Genomic DNA, 20,538 nt, shown 5'->3' on the forward strand with positions numbered 1-20,538 from the left:
TATAATAAGATCTTTTTTTTTTTAATTAGGATTTTCATCTATTTAATATTTATTTGTTCCAACCTTATTCTACTTTCAAATGGATATTTCTATATTTACAAATAAAATATTAAATACTATAAATAAATTTTAGAGATATAAAAAATATGAACAAATTGATGTTGCACTACCATTTTATTATCATTAATTGTAAATTTATTATTAAATTTACGTACTCTTATTTTGTGTGTGTATCATTCATAAATTTAGTTAAACTTCCTACAGTCTAGGAAAGTTCAATTTTTGAATAAAAAACATTTTTAATCTTCTCCCAATAGTTTCATAAATAAATCAAACAAAGACTAAAACTTAAGAGGACATGTAACGTGTGTTTAAAAGGGTACAAAATCTTTTCCATTTTCCTAGTATATTATTGCTTTTTTTTTTTTTTTTTTTTTTTGAGTAAACGACATTTTCGCACCCAAGGTTTGGCGAATTTGCAAGTTTCCACCCATGATTTCATAAATTCTAGATTCTTACTCTTAAATTAACATCATTAGTTTTTTATTAACATAACCCCCACATCTCAAATTTCTCTCAAATAACCCCCATAAGAGAACACAACCAAGCCAAAAATCTGGCCTGATTTCGACACCATTGGATCTCCTCGACACCACCATTAGCATCCCTTATCCTCCTCACCAAAAACCCTAACTTTTCCACCTGAGTGCACCTCGGCGAAGTGTCGGAATTTGGCTGGAAATGCACAGCAACACGCGAAAAACCTAAGGGAGAAGCAGCTGCAATCAGCGGGCAATTGCGATTGGCGATGTTGGGGGTTTTGGTGGGGGGAAGCTGGTGATGTTATTGGTGGTGTCGGAGGTGGTTTCCAGTGCCGAGAGCTGTCAGAATTTGGATGAAACAGGCAATTGCAACTAAGAGCGGCGACCAGCAATTAGGGGGTTCAATCAGACGAGAAAGTTAGGAGTTTTGATGGGGGTTGAGGGGATTATAATGGTGGTGTTGGGAGGGGTCGACTATGTCGGGAACATGCTGGAATTGCCTGAAATAGCCGGTGGAGTGAATTTGAGAAGTGAAGGGTTATTTTAACATTTTTATCTTTGAAATGACCATTTTACCCTTTTAACTACTAGATTAAACAGTTTTCTATTAATTTAAGGGTGTGAATCTAGAATTTATGAAACTATGGATGGGAACTTGCTGATTTGCCAAACCTTGGGTGGAAAAATGTCGTTTATTTTTTTTCTTTTCTCTCTCTTTTCTTCCTTTTCATTACTTTGTTGTGCAGGAAAATCATGTCACGTGTCCCAAGAATATGCTATTGTTCAACAAACAAATGTATGCCATGTGTCAACCTATCTTGGACTAATGTCACTAATCCCATTTACAAGTCCACATGGTAAAGATCGGCAAAGAGTTAAACTTCAATTACAAGTTTGCTAACGGATTTCTCTCCCTCTCTCTCTCTCTCTCATGTAAGCCCCAAGAATCTTCTTTTTCTACACACATCTCATTGAGAGAAAAGAACAGCTCTTTGTAATTTGTAATCAAAGGGAAAAACACTCAAAGTAATAACATAACAAAGAACATAGGCTTGAGAGTTAACTTATCCAACCTCTTTAAAAATTATTTCTTCCATTATTTTTCTTATATTTTTTGTTGATTATCTGTAATCATATGGCCACTCAACCTGATTTTGTCTAGGTCTATCTCTTTTTCACTTTTGTTTTCATTTATTTATTGTTACGAATCTTTATTATTTTGACTTTCATTAATTTATGGTTGATTGTTACTAATCACGCAGACATCTTACTCAATTTCATCGAGGTCAATTGAGTATCACAGGTTGTTGTGGATTTTTGTAACAACATACTTATTCCTTTCTTTCTTATCTCTATAGTAATACTCTATATAGGCATAACCTCCATATAATCATAAAAAATCATGGTCTCAACTTGGGTTAGTTATAAAAAAGAATAAACTTCATATTATAATAAATTTAATTTTTCTAAAGTTTCGTCTTAAGGAACTTGCCTCCACATAGTAATAATTATTTGTATATTGCAAAAAATATATGTTATGTTACATTAAAAGTTTAAGATGAAATAAAACAGTTATATAAAGTTGTTTGAACTTGCGGGTACGTAATAACTTGCGAGCATGGACACTTTCTTGTTGAAGCCAAAATATTTCTAGGTTTTCAAGCATGTTTAGAGGTTATTGACACGAAACTTTTTGCATTTCTATACTTATCATCTTCATGATTATTTCCTTCATTTTCTTGTCTAATTGCAGTAATGATTTCTTTCTCAATTAAAGAATATACGACTTGTTGCTCATTTGGATGATTGAGGAAGACATTAATATCCATTTAATGGGTTCTCAAGCATGAAGATTGCATGGGTTATGTTACAGTCCAATGTATTTGTAGAATTTATGTTGAAAGAAAAACATTAAAGAGAATGCAAAATTTTACCCCTTGTTTGTTTCACTCTTTCAAATCATTTTTCTATTTTCCTATTTGGATTAAAAAACAAAAATGTGTTTGTTTACTTATTGGGATCATTATTTACTTATTGGGATCGTTGTTTTGAAAATCAATCCAAATCAAATAAGATTTTTTTTATTGAACATGAAAAGTGTGTGGGACTTGTTTTTTATTATCCTATTCTAACAGTTTTTCAACTCTATTCAACTGAAAACAATTACATTCCACAATAAAAAATTTATAAATTAACAAAAACACCCCCACCCACGCAAGCCATTGTCAGCCGCCAGCAACCATCAGCGACCATTGCCATTGCAACTAGTGGTCACCACCAACCATCAGCGACCGCTCAAATCTGGCCGGTCGTACGCCGATCTTACCGCAACCAGATCTATAGCAGGATCCATGGTGGATCTGGCCAGAAACAACAAAATCTATCTGATTATTGACAACGGCCAGATTTTTAGGGGGTGCTTTTGTTAATTTTTAAAGTTTTATTATGGGGGCTGTATTTGTTAATTTTTAAAGTTTCAACATTTTATCTAACTTAAATATAATTTTCAAATATTATACCAAACACATTGTCAGAATCCTATCCTATTCTATTTAATACTAGTTTAAGGCCCGCATACTGCATGTGTTGCTTTTGAAATTGGATTTGGACATATTGTTTATCTTTTGGATTTTGTTTATTTAGTTATGAATTTCATTATGACATTATTTAATGTTCCATTAATGAATAATATTTTATATTAATTGCATATTAATTTTATGTGAAAAGCAATATTTTATTGCAGGTATTTTTTGATACACTGGATAAAAGAATTTAATATTCCATTAATGAATAATATTTTATTTTAACATATTAATTTTATGTGAAAGAGCAATATTTTATTGCATGTATTTTTTGATATACTAGATAAAAGAATTAATAATAGTATTTTTTTTTCATTATTACACATTTATATATACTTATTAATCCAATTTGCTAAAATTAATTATAGTGGATATATATTGTCAAATATATTTAATTTAAAATGTTAATCTTAATTATAGTGTTTTTTGAATTGGACACTTTTGGATTAATTTTAACTTGTTAGTTTTTTGGACTGGATAGTTAATGCTTTATTAGTTGTTGGGCCGGGTTTTATTTCAAATTGGTTACTGCTGTATGAATTGTTTGGCCAGGTTTTATTTCAAAATTGTTTACTATTTAATTAGGGTATTTTTCAGTACATTGTCATTGTCTCTACCTTGTCGTTTTCTATCTGTTTTTGTTTTTTCTCCTATTTCTTTGACTATTGCTTTTGTTTGTTTAAAGTTTCTACAATATCTAAACAGTATTTTGTAAAAATGTAAGTAATATTATTTTGTCCCTTTTTCTTTTTATTGTTTGATTTGTTTATCTGTGGTTTATATTATATTGTGTAGCTTTGTTTGATATACATCGGATAATGACAGTGATGATTAAGTATGTGTTTGGGCTTTCATAGTTTTGCAAGAGTGATTTTTGAAATTTGATTGTAGCATGGAGACCTGAAATAAAGGTTTGAAGAAAGTGAAGCTTTATTTGGTTTTTTTTTTTTTATTGTTTGAATTATTATACTGTTGTTCATATTATATTGTGAACCTCTGTTTGACATGCATCGGATAATGAGAGTGATAATTAAGTATGTGTTTGCGCTTTTATAGTTTTGCAAGATTGATTTTATTTTATGTTTTTTCTATGAAGTGAGAGCATAGGTATGTATTTTTTTAATTTTCTTTATTTATTTATTTTTTTTTGTAAGTGTTTTTTTTTTTTTCAAATTTGATTGTGAATGTATTTGGCTTGTGTTTTTGTTCTGGTTTTGTTGATAGCATATCAACCTCAAATCAGGCATTGAAGAAAGGAAAGTGCCCTGTTAATGTTAATGTTAGACACTCTATTCATTTTCAAGAAACAGATCTTGAAAAGCGAAATGAAGATATTCAACATTTGATTGATTCTGTTGTTTATAGTGAAAGTGAAGAAGAAGATCAACGACCAGGATATGTGATTACAGAGAGTTCTCAGTCCATTAGGAAAAAGAAAACTCTAGAACAAAAAATTGATTACTTGATTCAACTAATAGAAAGTAAACAAAGCAAGCTTACTTCTCATGATAATTTTTGTACCTGTCAATTCAAATACATAAGTTTATATTTTAGTTCGTAGAAAGAGGTATTATCAGCATAGTTATAAAAGTATTATTTTTTATATTGATTTAATTGTTTTATTTATTTATTATTTTTTTCTTTTTGGTGTTGTTTTGTTAAACATGTTGAAATTTTAACTCAAGAGAACCATAAACTTGCTTTAAAGCTGGAAAATTTGCTCAGTAAACTTGAAGTGGTATGTTTGTTATGGCATTTATATTTTTCTGATTTAGTGGATTGTTTTTATTTGGGATTCATGTTTTTTAATTAGTGTTGATTGGAAGGTGTTTTGAATATATGTTCTTTTGTATAACATATATGTGTTTGTTTATATTAAGAAGTATTTTATTCTAATAAAATTTTTTATATTTTTTGACAAATAACTTACAAATATTTGATTTTATTGTAGCATAAGAAACATGTTTAATCATATTCTAGGTCTGTGGAGAAATGGAAGGATATGTTTTTGAGTTCAAATGTTTCAAAATTTGCTGAAAAGGCAGTCGAGATGCCTTGTCAATCAAAACCAGGGGAAAACGTGGTTGCAAACCCAAAAATTCAACTATCCAGCAAAAGGAGTTGGATATATAAGTTATATGTAATTAGTTTTTGTGATACTCTGTTGTTTTTTATAAGGTGTAGTGTTGAATATGATATTTACATTTGTATAATTATGAATTCTTCTTGTTCCAATTATAATTTATCATGCTTAAAATTAATTAATAGTTGGTTATTTGTTATCGCAATTTATTTTAGGTTATAAAAATGATTTTAAGATTAAACAAGTATATATTTTGATTTTCTTAGGTTAATGTTATGTATATGTTATTTTTGATTGCTATATATTTCGTATTAGTACTTATTAACTTGTTACTAAAATTATTGTATAACACATTTGTAACATATTATTGTTCGGAATATCGGTTGTTAACAAAAAGAATAAAAAACTTAAGATAATGTTGGAAAATCTGAATATTGTAAGTTAATGAGAAACATAAACTATTGATATTGTATTTGGAATTCAATATATTGTTATTTTATTTATTATATATTAATTATAAAAGAAATGTGTACATTGGCATTCTTCACTTCTTATCCTGATGATTTTCCAGTTCCATTTCGTTTGCAACAATTTGTAACTCCAATATCATCATATTAGAAATAATAATGATTGTTGAATGCATGATATCCACCAACCTATCAATAAGATGTTTCGCTTTCTGTCTTTCGGTATTTATATTCTCTTCGTTGGTGCCAACATTTTCTATAATTTGTCTCAATTTGCATTGTCTGTTAAGTATTGTTGATTCAACTGTTGAAAAAATGAAAAAAACAAAAAATTGCTGGTTTATGAAAACCAAACAATTATAGAGTTTATGTATATAAAAAAAATATAACAAAATGAGTAAAATGTGTGGTACCACTTTCAAAGTTCTTCAGATCTGATTTTTTGTTTGGCATTGTGAAGTAAACAGTAGAAGCAAAAAGGATCAATAAAATTTCAGTACTTTGTGAATGCATTACGAATACAATTTTCTTAACCTTATAAATAGATAAATATCAAGAGTCGGTTTTAATGGCAATACAAATTGAATGAATAGAAAACGAAAAGACATGTTAAAAAATAATCACAGGGATTAAAGAAGATAAAAAAATTGTTGGATAATGTGCAATAAAATGGTAATAAGTATTTATTTGTAGTTTAATTATTATTATTAAAAGGTTTGATAAAAATAGTTATTGCAGTAGATCAAAACAACTGTTCAAACAATGTGCAATGAAACAAATTCAATTGTTCGACACCACAATTATCAAATCATATTAATAAACCGTTTGTATAACGTGTAGTTAAACGGTAATAATTATATATTAAATGTAAATATTGATATATATTTATGAAACATATTGATATGAATGTGTTAATAAACATTTATACATTTTTAATTTGAATGTGAATTAATTAAATATATTGCACAAATTTTTAGGTTACTAAATTGTTCACCGACAGGTTGAAGAATGAAGTTTACCACAATAAAAAGTTAACAGTTGGTATTCGAACAATCAAGTTTAATAAATAAATAAATTTGTTCAAGAAGGTGAAATTTTTTTTCATATAACGTGCATATTAACTGCAACATTTATTTATTAGTTATAAAAATATTATTGGAAGGGAATGTGAATCATTAGTTTTTTTTCAAACCGTTCATATTTACATTAATAATTGTAATTCTTCACATTATTATCAAATGAATTTTAGGTATAAAACATTTTAGGTTTATGTAAATTTTCGTTTATCTAAATGAAAATATCTAATGTGAATGTGAAGTTTGTCTTTTAAATTAATAGGGACATACATGATTGATCAAGCTTCAATGATTAAGGTTATTAATAAATGTTATTAATACCAAAAAAATATTGAAGGACGAACTATAGTAAGCTATATGTCATAGCAAATCCTTTTTATGTATATATTACAAATCATTATCAATGACGTGGAGTAAAATCTAAAACTCAAAAATCATGGTTTATAACATGGTATCATGTGTTGGAAAATCTTTTGCATGTTATGTTAATAGCGTACTTTTTTATTATGGTTAGGATATAGATTATGCGATTTGAGATTTTTTTTTCAACAATATAATTTGGAATGCACGTATCATTAGTAGGATTAATTCTGAATAATCACTGGTATATTAAAATTCAGTAAAATATTATGAAGTTTCTAATTTGATGTCCTTATGTTTGTATTACAAATTGTATTTTACACATACTATTTGGTAATCTACACAACAATTTTGGCAGGTGATATTTTTTGGTGCTATTATTCTATCCCGGTGCACAACACTTTCATATTGTTTGTCACAAATCCCAAATATCTTTCTTTTGATGAGAATCATTGTTGTTGGAGTCAGGGATTTGAAGGTTTCTCTGCAATTTCTCATCCTGACAAAATAATATGGCTGTTTGACCAACTTGAGTAGAATTTGTATACCTTTCTGTTCATATATGGTTAGTAGAGCAATTGCGAAGTGATATAATGCTTGCATTGTATTTGTTCTGCAAGCTGCATTCAACATCGGTAAACATGTGACCTGTGTATACATCATGTTTGATGAAGACTAAGTGCGTTCCAAGTGGTAATAAAGCATGTATATTTTTTGAGTTTGCAAACGTTTTTAAAGTTGAAACTCCTTGTAGTGTGATTGCTGGTAGCTTGGATCTTTGCTTGAAGATATTTCTTTTACACAATACTTTCTTTGAATTTGCTCGTTTGTTAAGATGTTTGCATCAGCAAAATGTTAGAGAAATAAAGTGTAATTTATGTCTTGCAATAGTATTTTGATATAGTAATCAATACCACTATGGTTAGTAGTACTTACGTCAACCGAATTGTGCATAGAGTCTGGATGCTTCTTCGAGTTGCTTTAACAATGATTTGTTGTATTATATCTGCCGGTAGTTGTAAAATATTATTGATTTCTATTGTTGAATCTTCGTCAGCCATTGTAAGATTTTTTTAGTGTATGAAAATTTTAGATTTTGGATATTTGCATTGTAGTTTATATAATTTTTTGGTTGATAGTGAATCGTCATTATACGTTCTTGTTTTAAATAAAATTGTTAATTGCATCTAGCTTTTTGTATTTCTGAACATTGATCATGGTATTGAATATTTATTGAGCATTGAATTATATTTTGGTAATTGTACATCATATGTCAAACGGTTTATCATGTGAAAATGGTTCTCCAAAGACAATCTCCCTATATGTCAACATAAACGTATCTCTGAAACATTATCATCAGTATTAGTTGATTATTAATGTTTATTAATTGTTGTTCGGCGAATGGTTTTGTAATAATGACTTGTCATGGTTCGCCAAAGGCAATTATACATTAACAACATATCTTGATATACATGTGTTACCAAAACAGTATGTAATAAGTAATGGTTATTGTAAGATTCATTGTAAATATTCAGTATACATAATACAATTGTTCGGCAAAACGTTTGTTTATGTTATTCTGTAATTGAAAAATACAGTTTACAATGATAAGAGTATTGTTTATTAAAATTGTTGACGTGTATCGTTGATAATGTCAAGTTTTAATTTTATTTAATAAATTGTTCAGTTTGTTCGACATGTTTATTGAATACGTAATTGTAATGTTGATGTATAATATTTTATTAGAATTGTTTAATTATTTTTGTAATTTGATAATCTGCATAATAAAATAATGTTTAACATATAAGAGATGTAATTATTCAAAGTTAAAGATTTTTTAGTTTAAACGCTGTTGTTAAATTATTGTTCAGCATGTAGGTTATTATACACTAAAATGGTTAAACTTATATTTATAATATTTACAAATAATGAGTTACTTTTATCAGTTTGCTGTTTTAAATATTTTTGCACATTTGGACTGTTGCTGTTTTATTTTTTAATGGAATATATTGATATTTTTATTAAATGTATTGTAAACATCAAAAGATTGTGTACATGGGAATTTTTTATTTTTGCTGTTGATGAATTCCGAGTTCTAATTCCTTTGTAGCAATCCTGAACTCTCTCTTGGTTAGATCAAAAATAATATTGACGGTTAACTGCATGATTTCTAACGGTCCATCAATTGTTTTTTTCAATTGCTGTCTTGCAGCATTTAGTTTCTCCATGTTGCTTTTGACATTGTGAAGAATCTCTTTCAAGTCTAATTGTTTGTCGATTGATGCAGGTTTATCTGTTAAGTATAACAATCAAATTTTGTTAATTTAAAAAAATATATATAAAGATATAAAGTTTTTGTAAAGAAATGAAAATATTAGAATGGTTCAGATGTTTGTTACCGTCTGCAAAGTTCTTTGGATTTGATGATCTGTCAGGCATATTGAGATAAGCAGAGAAAGTAAATCAAGTATTTTGTAAAGGCAAAACAAATGCAGATTTACTTATCCTTATATAGATATTAACATGAGAAGACGTTTTAAATGAGAATAGAATATGAACAGTTGGGAACCCAATAGCTATCTCTTCATAAATAAAGGCATTAGTCATTAAAACAATTTAAACGACTCTTTGTATAACGTGGAGTGTAAAAGTTAGAATATTAATAGATTTCTATTAAAAAATAAACACGGTCATTTATGAAGAAAAGGAAAAAAAAGTTTTGGATAACGTTCAATTAAATGATAATAAATATTTATTGTACATAAAAATTTTAAAACATTACAAATACATATTTATATTGTTATGTTTTTAAATATATACATATATATTTACTTTAAATTTAAATGGTTTGTATTTTTGTGTATGTTATGGGATTAAACACATCTACAAAATTTTGAGAATAATACAATGGTTCGCCAAAACACAGTTATGGAGGTAGATGAAAACAAATGTTCGAACAATATGCAATAAAATAGGTATATAATTATATATTAAATGTATAAATTCGAAAACGTTTACAAAACTGATTAATAACTGTTGTCAATGGGTTTGCAAGTACAGTTGAATATTGTTGGGAATGAGTTATACTTTTTTTGAACAATAAAGTTTACAACACTTAAAATTTAACAGTTGGTATTCGAAAATGAATTCCATTTTGACAATCAATTTTTACATAAAAAAAAATTACTATTAGGTATTTTATAATGTTTTATGAGCAAATGTTATGTCTGTCTTTTATAAAATTGATTTGTCTATTTTCCCTTCTTGTTGATTATGTTGTACACCTGACTTTATTTGTATTGATATATTCATCTCTTTATGGTATTGCTTGATTAGTTGTTTGATATAATTAAATATTGCTTATCCTATTTTTTATTAGTTAGTATCATTGATGAACAATATCAATTGTTTTTATTATAGTATGTTAACGTTTGATATTGTATCTAACGAAAGTTATTTAGAACATGTTATAATTAACTTTTTAATCAATTAAACATTTGACAATGAGACAATTGAAAAAGAATTGTATTTATTATATATGTATTCTAAACATGGTTACATCATTATTTTTTACTATCAGGTATGTTTGGATGATGTAGAGGAAAGATCTTGATCTTTCTGTTTAAGAATCTTCAATTTCTCTTCAGCAACCAAACTCTCCTGTTTATTTAGATCAGAGATAATGCCCATGCAAGAATCATGATGTTACCTGTTGATGCAAGAATTACACCAACTAGAGTTATCCGATTGACCTTGACGGGATCAGAATTAATGTGTGCGTGATTACAGGTAACCAGCAGTGAGTAAATAAGAAATGGAGTAAAGTAAATGACAAAGAGATTTTTAAAGTGGTTTGGCAAGATGAACTCTTGAGCCTACATGCACTGTTATTATATTTGCTGTGAGAGCTTATAATGACAATCCTAGAAATACTTATTAATCCCTTTCTCATCATTGGAGGGGGTTTATATACAGAGTTTGTACAAAGGAAAGAGCGAAAATAAAGGGATTACAATTAAGTTTGAAATGCAACTCTGATATTCTCTCGATTGGGTGCTATGATTGTGCAAAGATTGTTGTCAATCTAATTCTTTCTGAGATATCCGGGATCTAAAGCTATCTGTGAATTGGTTGAACAACTACAAGGATTGGTCGCGACTAGCTTGTGCTAGTTGAGCTATAACTCGACGAGCTTATGTTGGGTCAGACAATCGGTAGAGTCGAGCTAGTCTTGGATCAAGCTATAACCTCGCAATACTCCAAGCTTAGTGGAAAAATCACACACAACATCTACCCCTAAGTGTTCGGTGCTCGTTTCGAGCTTCGAAGACTATTACTCAATTTGATATCAAGCTCAACATTCATCGGTAGGGCATTGGATGCAGATTCGGTCGAGCTTTAAGAGTCAGACTCATGCCTAGTCGATGCACACCACACTTGGACCTTTTCTCTTCTGTGCCATTCTCGACAAACTCAAAATTTGAAAAGAAAGAGTAGTTGTGTAAATTCCACACAGTCATGTCGCATTAAATGTGGTAGCCTTTGGCAATTACTTTTTTTCGTGCATGGGCGACTATAGCTGTCCACACGCAAAGTTGAGGCGACGCGCAGTGATGGTTATGATTATGGTAGTCTAACAATTGATCGCCCCTCGTGGACGATTGACACATGGCCACATCCAAGGGCCGAGATTGCTGGACGAATGAAGGGTCGAGATTCACTGTAGATCAACGGATGCGATCAAACCTCGCCCTTTCGTCTCTCATGCAGACCACTATAAAAGCGGGTGAACTGGTCAAAAAGCTTACTCTCCTTGCAAAAACTCTTAGACCTTCTTGCTCACTTTGTCGCTACTTCTTTGTCTTCACGGTGCTCTTTCCGGCGAGTTCATCCTATTCCCTTATTCTGGTAAGGTTTCTTTTCCCTTCCTTTAGTTGTTGTCTTGATTTTTGTGGTTGAGGGTGGCCATTATTGTGGCCATATTGAGTCTTTTAGGGCTTTATTAGGGTTTTTAAGTGTGTCGTCGACGATCCTGAGTTTAAGGAGGGTTTATCATGGTGGCTATCGAGATCCTCGGTAGGTCGCGTGTGTCTGTTGTCCGACGCGAGCTATCTCAGGTACCTGAACTGAAAGCAAAGTGTGGATAGGTTGTCGAGTTTTTCGAGCTCTTACACAAGTTCGCTTCTGTTTCAATTACCTTGAGGCGAGTTATAATCATGTCTTCGTCAAGCATCCACACAATTGATCACATGTTCGATTCCCCTACGGGCTTGGCAATCCTTGGGGACATAATCCCTGAGGTTTTTGAGGAGGTCGTCGCACAGAGCTTAGACCCTGATGCGGCGGGCTCATCCGATCATGCTTCTGTGGAGGTCGTTTAGTCAAGGAGATCTCTAGTTCATAGACCGTGGAAGGAACCACAATCCTCGATTGATGTCGAGGATCTTGGGCGCAAAAAAGAGACTTATGAGCTTCAACTCAACTTGTGGGTTCCGGGAGGCTTCTCTCTGAAGAATCCCCCCACATGTTGGGTGGCGATCTCTGAAGACCCTTCTTAGATGTGGGATGTCTATTCCCCCTTACCATTTCACTGACAACGTCTTGGGACGGCTCGACATCGTCCCTCTCCAGCTGTCCGCTAACTCATACATTATAATCGTAGGTTTATATATAGCGTACATGATTGTCGAGCTGGGCGAGCCATCTATTGAGAAGCTTGTTCATCTGTATAGATTAAAAAAAGGTCAAGACCATACATATTACCTCTCCAAGGCGAGGAAAGTACATTTCAATGGTCTGGTCGACGTTCCAAAGAAGGTCCCGCATTGGGATTCTTAATTTTTCTTTTACGAGGCTCAGGAGACGGGCGTTTTTTTTTCAGAAGCTAGTAAGACTTTGACCCTCAGTGAGTGCAAAGAGAGCTTTCAAGCTCGATGGTTGAACTAACCTAACTTCTTTGTTGTAAAGTTAACGTCGAACACAATTTTCTCCCAACTGTGAGCTTATAGAGGCTTCAGCGCTTCAACAACCTTTCCGACAGGGAGAGCAACGTTAACAAGATTATCTCTCTTCCTCACTTGAGGGCATATGACTTTTGCAAGGATAACGCTAATTTCATTACCATTCTTGAGAAAGGTAAGCGTTCGTTTGCTCGCGCTTCTTCCTTTTGTGTAGGTAGGTCGTTTATTGCTTGCTTCTCCTTTTGTAGAAATGTGGGCCGAGAAACCAAAGAGTCTAAAAAAAAAAGTGGAAGCTTTCAGGCCTGCCAAGAAACTGCCAATTGCTTTAACGACGAAGCAGCCCTCTAATGTTGCTGGCACGAAGCGAAGCGAGGACGAACTTGGGGAAGGCCCAAGTGCGAAGAAGATTGCAACTGCCTTGAAGGCAATTGGTAGGAAAGGTACCCTCGAGCCCCCAAAAGGGTTGGTGAAGAAAGCATTCGAGCCAACTGGAGGCTCGAGGAAATAGAAAGCACCGGGGCAATATGATGGCTTGGGCAAGAAGAAATCGATTGAGCCTCAAGAAGGCTTGAGAAAGCAGAAGATGGCCAAGCAACAGGTCAGCTCGGGCAAGGAGGTCGCCAGGCAAGCTGGCGGCCTAAAATTTTGTGGCCAAGGACTTGGCCAAGAAGATGTTCGTTCCCACAGGCGAAACTGCCTCTACCGTGGGAAGTAAATCCAGCTCGTCTTGACAATGAGGCAAAAAGATGGATGAGGCAGCTCGAGCTATGGTCGATGCATTAATCTATCAACTCCCTGATCATATTAGCATCAGGGCCATGGCAGCCAGGGATGGCATTACCCTGCGAACCTTCACAGGTGTTAGAGATTTGTCTCCCACCTAGATGTTGGCTTGGGTGTGCAGTTATATGACAAAGGTACTAATAGTTCTCCTCCTTCTCCCTTTTATACATGCTGTCATTATTTCTCGTTGACTTTCACTTTTCCTTTTCTAGGCTGCCATGGCAAGTAGGCTTCTCTATGATGAGTGCTATCCCACGTTGGAGGGCACTCATCAGGGATGGAAACTAGAAGAAATGCTGAAGGAGGATGCTTTGGCTAGGGCCTAAGTTGCAGAGAAGGAGAAAAAAGCGAAGTAGGTTGAGCTTGAGCGGTTTAGGGAAGAAATGGCGACCTTTGGGGTCAAGGAAAGGGAGTTCTTTGACAAAATTAAGGTGAGCGAGGCCGCGCGGGCAAAGGATAAAGCTAAAGCAGCCAAGACTGAGAAGAGTTTGGCACAACAGCGAGGTGCCAATAATAAGCTAAACTCCGAGCTCACCTCAACTTAAAAAACTGCCTCTGATTGGTAGGCAAAGTTCAAACAGGCCTCGCTCAACCTTGCCCAGAAAGCGGAAGGTCGATGAAATGTCAAGGCTGAGACTGGGCAGCTCAGGCTTCAAATCAGGGAGTTGAATGAAGTCATCACCAATTGAGCTTAGGAGATATTGGTCTTCCTTGTGCAAAAATTTTAGGAAGCTCACCCTTCGATCAACTTCTCCTTTCTTCCGCGATCTTATCAAATAGAGGTCGACAAGATGAGGACCGAAGCTCAGGAAATGGCCTATGTGTACTTGGATGATTCCGAGCTTGATGGTGAGGGCCAAGAGGAAGTTGAAGAAGGCTAGGAAGAAACTGGCCCTAAGCAGGAGGTCGAGGATCCAGCTCCTCTGGCCACACTTCCCGCCCATTACTGTCATCTTCCTTCGGGGTGAGGTTCCAAAAGATGTGCCAACTCCCAACCCTGAAGAGGCCACCGTCACTCCTACCGTCAAGGAACATCTGTCCCAACTGACGAGAAACTTCATGGTCCAATTGACGATGACGCCCCTGCTCCTCCACCTATTTAGGAAGAATTTTTTTTGTATCTCTCTTTTTTTTTGTTAACATTGTAACCAAACTTTTTAACCAATGAAAGATACTTTTGTGTGTCTTTGTCGAGCAATTTTTTATTTCTGTGGAGTCGTTTCGATCGTCCTAATCAAACTTATCATAAAAAATTCGAATTTATTCCAAGTTATGCGTAGCTCGCTTCTTGAAGGACTTTTCAAATATATGCGAGGAAATCTTATGCGACAACTCCAACTTCGGATTCATTGTCTGTCTCGAGTTTTGGTCGTCGATTTATGACCAATTTCCCTCGACGTGTTTTACTTGAATTTTTTCTAAGTGTAACTTCATCGATTTGGGGTATTTCACCATTAATAAGTTGGATTTCGACATGGCTTATCGAGCTTAGCTACCTTTTTCTGAACTCTTGACTCTGAGTTTTTTGGATGCGATCGCATAGGTCATAATTTGTGAAGCAATAAATGATAAATGTTAAACAACAAGTAAATAAAAATGGCGAACAAAGAAAAGTTATGAATAATACCTTTTTTATTGATAGAGCTTTTTGGTCGTAAACGACCTTACAGCAAATGATTGAAAGAAAATAAAACATGAGTGGAACCCGAGCTGCTCATTGGTAATACATTTGTAGATGTTTGGCGTTCTAGGCTCGCAGTATGGCTTCGCCATTGAGGCGTTCCAAGTGGAAGGTTCCTAGTGAGAGCTTTGAGGAGATCTTGAATGGACCTTCCCATTTGAGCCTAAGTGCCCCTAAGTTCGGGTTTTGAGTACCCTAGATAACCTTTCTGAGGACTAGGTCACCCATTTCAAAGTTGTTGTTCTTGACTTTAGTGTTAAAGTATCGTCTGGCTCACTGTTGATATGAGGCGAGCCTTAAGTGAGACTTAGCCTGATGTTCTTCGATTAGGTCTAGCCTCAGAGGGAGAAGATATTTGTTTGTTTCTTCATTGAAAACTTCCTTCAAAATGAACTAATCCCTTTTTCAACTGGGGCCATTGCTTCACACTCATAAAAATAGAGAGAACGGGGTTTCTCATGTTGAGCTTCTGGCTATTGTTCTGTAAGACCACAAGGCCTTGAGCAATTCTTCAGCCCATCTTCCCTTTAGGGCATCGAGCTTCTTATTAATGGTGTGCTTAATAACTTTGTTCACAACCTCTACTTGAGCATTGGCTTGAGGTCGATAGACAGCGGCGAAGCTCTTCTTAATACCAAGCCATTCACAAAAAGATCTGAAGTCTTCACTGTTGAACTATTTTTTGTTGTCGGTTATTATAGTGTGGGAGATTCTAAACCTACAAATAATGTTTTTGTAGATGAAATCCTTCAGCTTATTCGACGTGATGGTGGCTAAAGGCTTGGCTTTTGCCCATTTGGTGAAGTAGTCCACAACAACTACTACGAACTTAACGCCCCATTTTTCTTAAGGCAAAGGGCCTATTAGGCTGATGCCTCAGATTGCGAACGACCAGGGGCTTGTCAAAATAGTAAACTTTTAAGCGAAGCTCATAGAACATCTGCGAACCCCTAGCATTTGTCACATCTGCACACATAGTCTGCTGCATCGTCAAAAATTATTGGCCAATAATAACCCTAACAAAGCACTTTGTATGCTAGAGATCTAACTCCTGCATGGTTCCCATAGATGCCTTTATGGATCTATCTCAGAACATAGTCCACATCCTCATGGTCAACACACCGCAATAATGGTGAATTGAACCCACACTTATACAACGTGTCATTAATGAGCGTGTATCGAGCTGATTTTGCACGGAGTGTTCTGGATTCATTTCTCCCTTCAGGTAGTGTTCCATCTCTTAGATAGGCAATAATTGCATCCTCCAATTATATCTCTGACTTGTTGCTAAGATTGGTTCTTGTGGAGTCAAGATGCTTGGACTTGAGATGAACTTAACAGGTATTGAATCAGTTTTCTCTTGGCACATTGCTGAGGCTAGGCAGGCTAGAGCATCAGCTACTGAATTCCTTTCCCTTGGGATCTGAAGAACAGTGAAGGATATGAACTGCTTAAGCTCAGACTTCACCAGCTAGAGGTAGGATGCCATTCTGTCCTCCTTCGCTTGATAGTCCCCAGTAATCTGGTGGACTACAAGCTAGGAGTCACGATAAATCTTGATGGATTCTACCCCTATTTCCTTGGCAAGGCGGATCCTCACAAGTAATGCCTTATACTCAGCTTTATTGTTGGAAGTTATTGTTGGAAGTGGCAAACCCGAACCTTACTACGGCTCTGACCGGGTTTCTTTTAGGAATTTTGAGTAAAAGCCCCGCTTCTACCCCCTTCTCATTTGAGGATCCATCTATATATAGAGTCCATTGCCATAGATCGTCGAGCTTTGGCTTCTACTATTCGTTTTCCTCTGAGGTGCTTGCCCCTCGCAAGCTTATTTCCCCTTCTAGCTGACAAGAGAATTCGGATATGAAGTCCACCAAAGACTGACCTTTGATTTCCATTCTTGGGATGTACTTGATATCATGCTGACTCATTTCTATTGTCTATTGGATCAATTTGCTCAATGCCTCGGGCTTTTGCATTATCTTCCTTAATGAAAAGTTTGTCAGCACATGAATAGAGTGCACCTGGAAATAAGGTCGCAACTTCTTGGCAGCAATGACAAAGGTATAGGCGAGCTTCTCCATCTCGATGTATCTTGTTTTCGCGTCGAGCAGCCTTTTGCTCACATAGTACACCAACCACTACACTCCCCCTTCTTCATGTACCAAAGCCGCGTTGATTGCGGACTTTGATACCAATAAATATAGAAGCAGTGGCTCACCCTAGACGGGCTTTAATAATAAAGAAGGTTGTCCAAGATGTTTTTTCAATTCCTAGAAGGCTTTCTCACACTCCTCTAGTCATTTGAAAACCTTCTTCCTCTTCAAGGTCTCAAAGAATGGTAAGCACATGTCCGTGGCTCAAGAAACAAATATGTTGGCCACACGCCCTGTCAAGCTCCGTGCTTGCCTTATGCTGGTCAAGCTTTTCATGTCTAGAAGAGCTTGAATCTTCTCTAGGTTGGCTTCGACACCTCGCTAATTTATAAGGAACTTTAGGAACTTTCCCGAGCTTACTCCAAAAGCACACTTCAGAGGGTTGAGTTTCATTTTGTATTTTCTGAGGATGTTGAACATCTCCCTAACTGCTCAATATGGCTTTTGGTGACCTTTGATTTGATAAGCATGTCATCGATGTACAGCTCCATTGTCTTGCCAATTTGGTCAGCGAACATCTTGTTCACCAAATACTAGTAGATCGTCCCAGCATTCTTCAAGCCAAACGATATAACCCTATAACAATAAATCCCCTGGTTAGTAATAAAGGAGGTATGTTCTTCATCAGGTTGATACATCAGGATTTGGTTATATCCCGAGTATGCATCCATGAAGCTAAGTAGTGCATTTCCAGCTATTGCATCTACTAACTGATTGATCTAGGGTAGCGAAAAGTTGTTTTTGGGACAGGCTTTATTTAAATTTGTAAAGTTGATGCAAGTCTGCCACTTGCCATTCGACTTCTTAACCAGGATTGAGTTGGCGAGCCAGTTTGAGTACTTCACTTCTCTGATGAAGTTGATGTTCAGGAGTTTGTCAACTTCATCTTTGAGCGCTTTAGAGAGCTTTGCATCCATAGATCTTCTCTTTTGTCTTATTGGTTGAGCTGCTGAGTCGATGTTCAATATGTGAAACATTACCTCGGGGTTGATCTCCACCATATCCGCATGCACCCATGCAAACACATCGAGATTTATCTTTAGAAAGCTTACCAAACTGTCGGCCATTTCTTTGCTCAGACTGCTGACGATCTTTAATACACGAGTTGGGTTTTCCTCGCTAATAGATATTTATCGCAACTCTTCTATTGGCCCTACAGCGTGCTTTTCCCTATGAATGTGAGGATCTATGGTATCCTCGAGAGGTTTAGGGTATGGCTTGGATTCTGCAATGACCATGCTTCTCGGGAGCGGCCATTTTAGTGTAGCATTAATGGCCCAGTTGTAACATTCCCAAGATTTTTTTTTGCAGCTTCTTATAGTCGCGACTCCCGGGAGTTGGAAACCTTATTACTTGGCAGCGCACTGAAGTGACTACGCTCAAATCATCCATGATCGGTCTTCCAAGGATGACATTATAAGTGGTCGGGCAGTCTACCACTAAAAATTCTACCATCACCGTCCTGATTCTAGATTCTACCCCCAGAGTCACGGGTAGGTCGATTGTTCCCTTCGACGGCTTCTGTTCACAACCTATCACTCGGGGGATTGAGTTTGTTCTGGCTTCTCGAGCATATTGTTCGCGAGAGCATTTTGAGCTCTCTGCAATGTCAAGAGCCCCGTAGATCATGCCCACTAGGACTTCATTGTTGGTGTTAGCCAAGGCTTACAAGATCTAGTTATTCTAATCATCTGTACTTTCACGAGCTGGTTACTCCTTAACAAATTCTTTTAGGTGGCCCTTTCTGATCAGATCTTCAATGGCATCCTTTAAAGCCAAACACTCGTTGGTATTGTGCCCGATGTCCCAGTAGTATCGATAGTATTTCTACCAATCTCTTCTGCCCAGAGCCCCCTTCATTCTTTCTAGAGCGGGCAGCCTTTTAGCCTCACAGGAGACTTCATATATATGAGCTATGTCTTATGTGAGAGGGGTGTATTCTGCATATCACGGGAAAGGTTGCCTGTCCCAGCGGTTATTTGTTCTCTGTCTCTTTTGGGACCTGTTCCAGTCCATGTCATTGCAATCTTGGCCCCTTCGCTTGTCTAATAAGAGATCTTGTCACCTGTCTGGCGCTCTTCATGGCGAGCTTCTGGCTAAGGCTGCTAGCGAGTTTTTTACTCGCTGATGTTTTGTCGCCATCTGGTAAAACTTTGCCAAGCTCACATGATCTTCAATTTGGAGCTCTTTCACAGCTCCATTTGCGGCCTGATGCTAGCAATTAGCAAAGTTCGGATTGACTCTTCAGGTGCATCTGCGACCTTTGCTTGCTCATTTTGGAACCTCGTTAAATACGAGGTCTGTGTTTTGTCTCCCTCCTGATGAATGTTACTCAAATAGCTGACTGACATTACGAATTGTCTTCTCGCTTGAAATTATTGTAGGTACAGCGAGGAGAATTGCTGCTAAGAACTGATGGTATTCACCTTAAGTCTTTTGTACCACCTCTTGAAGTCCCCTACCAATGTGACTGCGAAGCAACGATACTTTGCTAAGTCACAGACCTGATGCAGCTCCATCAAATCATTGAAAGTGTCGAGGTGGTCTTTGGGATCTCATTTCCCGTCGAACTTACTTTCTAGCGCCCTGAATCCTTAGGGAAGCGGGGCTTGGCGAACTTCCTCTGTGAAGGAAGAGCTCATTATCTCTTCTGTCGCATGGTTCTAGCGAGCTCTTAGATCATCGAGCATTTTTTGTACTTGATCCAAGTCTTCATTGTGGTTACCCTGGCTAGCTCCGTTAAGCCTTACCTTCAGCAGGTGAGTTCACAAATCTGTTGCTTATGAGCCCCCTCCATTACGTGCATTGATGCGCGAGGTTGAGTCATAATGGCTAGGTTAGTAGGTGC

Source organism: Pistacia vera, unplaced genomic scaffold, assembly GCF_008641045.1.
Source record: "Pistacia vera cultivar Batoury unplaced genomic scaffold, PisVer_v2 Contig173, whole genome shotgun sequence".
NCBI classification, from domain to species: Eukaryota; Viridiplantae; Streptophyta; class Magnoliopsida; order Sapindales; family Anacardiaceae; genus Pistacia; species Pistacia vera.